The following is a 3,043-nucleotide window of genomic DNA, read 5'->3' as shown; positions in this document are numbered from 1 at the left end:
GAGAGAGAGAGAGAGAGAGAGAGAGAGAGAGAGAGAGAGAGAGAAGCCCACCCCACCCCTTCCCACCCCCACCTCGTACTTGTCAGCGAGCAGGTGGAAGCCAGCTTTTCCCTCCATCTCTGGTGCAGGACCCATGCACACTTGCTTGCCCTGGCAATGCTTTTCCATGCCTGCCCTGACTCTTCCAGGAACCCCCATGCTTCCTTGTCCCTCTTCTATGAGTTTTTGAGAGAAGACTGTTTGTTCTCTTTTCTTCTGTAACCCCCCCCACCCCAGGTTATGCAGCTGCACCCTAATTGTGAATGCCCCCGGGGTTAAACTTCAGCGGAGATTTAAATGGGAGTCAAAACAGATTTAGTCATACCTAGACTGGGCCAATTTTTCTTATTAGAAGTGCTCAGCTACTTCCTCCTTTGCCCAAAGTGAGTTCTGGGGTCCCTCTCATGGGAGGGAGCTCAGGACTGCCTGCAGAAAAAGACAGGAGCCCTAGACAATTACAAGACTTGGACCCTTGAATCAAGTGTTTCCTGGTCCTGCTACCTGTGCTTCTGCTAGGCCGCAGTAGCCCGAAGCAGCTCTGGTGGCTAGGGACTGACTTGGGAATGGCAAAGTGGCTTTTAAGACGGCCCTGGGCAAGAAGTCACTCCCTGATAGCCCCTGTTACTGCAGACTCTTGCCATGGCTTCCCGCTGAACACCCATCTGAGTCACTGTCAAGGCTCCAAGGGAAAGACCTTCCTCTTGGTAGGAATTTGAAGTGATGAGAAAATTGCGGGGACGTAAGACCAGCAGTAGATGCCTGCAGTGTATCTTACTTACCCGGAAGCTGTCCCTGTGGTATGTGGCACCCCTTCACGATCCTCAAACTTTTGAATTTTGCAGGAACCAGTGCCTTCTGACTGTGACTCTGAATGTCAGAGGGAAAACGTCTGGTTCCCTGCTGCCCCTCCTCCAGCTCCATCCAGGAGGAGCCTGAGATATTCCAGCCCTGAAGCCCCTCCTTCTCCACCAAGACTTTTCTTGTTTTTAGCCTCAGGCTTTTCCCTCTATAGACCTGGCACCCTCACCCCCACCTAAGGTCCTCCCATCCTTCATCCTTCCCACCCCTATCTTTCCTTACTTCACTCTTCCCAAGCTTGAGGAAAGGAGCCAGCAGCAAGGGCTGGTGCCCAGCAAGGCAGCACTGTCCCCTCCCAGGAATCTTATTCTCTCTTTCAGGTTGGAGACTGAGTGGTGAGCTGGGAGAGAAAGAAGCTGTCTTTCCTCAGGGAGGGGTAGTTTCCCAGAGTGGCTTGCAGAGACTCACAGAGAAGTGACCACAGCCCTGCAGAGGAATCTTCAAGCTGGACCTAGCTCAAGCCGTGTACAAACACCAGCAAGCCGAGTGATTGCTCTGAGACCCAGTTCACTGACAACCTGTGTTTGAAACTGAGACGTGACAATAACTACAGAGACCAGAAATGCAGAAAGGACATTCCTGCCCCGTCCTGGATTCCACTTGTCAAAACCTGCAGGTGCCCCCAGAGGACAAGGTGACACAGCTTTGTTTGGGGCACCTGTTTGGAGCAGACAGTGTTGTTCTCCCATTGAGCCCCTGCACCCTTCCCCAACCCGCCCAGGCCTATCAGGAAGTGTGAGAGCAGGCTGGGCTGTTAGCTCCAATTCTCTGTCTGCAGACCCTGGGACCAGAGCTTCCTGTTTTCCCTCCTGTCACTGCTTATCTGGACAGCTCTGAGCAGTCCCAGGCACCTCGCAAACTGGTCCCTGGCGGTTTCCTTTGAGGTTGTCTTCAAGCAGTGCCTCAAAGATGTGTGTTGTAGTCTAGGGCCAGCTGAGGTCTTGCTGATCAGAAGCATTCCTCCTCTGCCTAAGGCAGGTCCGGGGAGGTCTGCTCTGGGGAACCATCCAGGAGTCTGGGTCCTGGCCCTGGTGATGGGAACAGGTGATGGGAGCATTGAGAAGTGGAAGTGGAGGGAAAGATGGAAAAGAGAAGTGAGCGGAGGTTGGATTCCTGGGGCCCAGCCCTGAAATCCTTAACCTTTGACTTGAACCGAGTTGCATATCCAAGAATCAAAGCCTCAAAATCTAACATGCTCTGTCCACCCTGGTCAAGCCATGAGCTCCTTGAAGACAGCAGGGGAGTTATGAGTTCAGTTGGAGACACCAGATAAGAAAGAGGAGAACCCACTTAAACGTAAGTTCAAACAGGAAGTTCAAGGAGGAAGGGCATTTATAGACCTGGAAGGGCTGTAAAATATGTTGAGAAACCATACTGGGGAGGACACTCCTCTGTGCACTAGTGGGGAATGGGGGAGAGAGAGAGCCCTTGGCCCTGAGATCACCACTATGTGCTTCCCTGGAGCTCAGACTGGACCCTCTTAACCAACCTAACCTGTTGGCGCTCTTAACCTGCTGTATTGCTTGCTGCCTGCTGGGTCAGCTGGCCAGAGTTGGCCTGCCTAGGCTGATTGTGTTGCTTAAGTGGGGTCCTCTGGGTGGCTCTGTTGCTTCAGCGGATAGGTCCTGGTGCTATCCAATTGGGTCTCTGTGCCGGGGATGTTAGTCCCTGTATGGGTTTGTTTAGGATTTTTATGAATTGGGCTAGCCTTGCCTTTGCATAGTGCTTTCTGCCTCCCGTCACCGTCTACCACTTTACACTAAATACTTCCCATGGCTAGACCCCAGGTCCACAAGCGTTCTCCCTCTGAATCTTCTTACTAAGTACTGCTCATCGCTAGACCCCAGGTTCACAATGTTCTCCCTCTGAATCTTCTTACTAAGTACTTCCCATGGCTAGACCCCAGGTCCATAAGCGTTCTCCCACTGAATCTTCTCACGGTGCTGACTACTATCCTATGATAATGAAACTGCGTTGACTGGGCTCTGGAGCAGATTAGGGTGCACTGTGTGTATCACTGTGTTTAGATATTTCAGCCGATTCTAGTATTTATTTGATGCTGTTGCTATATTCCTTTTTCTTTCTTTCTTTCTTTCTTTCTTTCTTTCTTTCTTTCTTTCTTTCTCTTTCTTCATTCTTTTCTTTT

General features: G+C 51.2%; 1 protein-coding gene across 1 annotated transcript in view; it reads right to left on the bottom strand.

The window, feature by feature from the left end:
* Lrrn4 (leucine rich repeat neuronal 4) overlaps nt 1-873 on the bottom strand; it is a 10,354-nt gene extending 9,481 nt beyond the window's left edge. The window contains exon 1 of the mRNA XM_005365554.1: nt 819-873. The gene's annotated coding sequence lies outside the window, so the exon portion shown is untranslated. The remainder of the gene's footprint in view (nt 1-818) is intronic.
* Between the last annotated feature and the right edge of the window lie 2,170 nt (nt 874-3,043).

This window comes from Microtus ochrogaster, unplaced genomic scaffold (genome assembly GCF_000317375.1).
Source record: "Microtus ochrogaster isolate Prairie Vole_2 unplaced genomic scaffold, MicOch1.0 UNK3, whole genome shotgun sequence".
NCBI classification, from domain to species: Eukaryota; Metazoa; Chordata; class Mammalia; order Rodentia; family Cricetidae; genus Microtus; species Microtus ochrogaster.
Note: the sequence above shows the minus strand (reverse complement) of the source record. Positions and strands in the feature narration are given on the sequence as shown.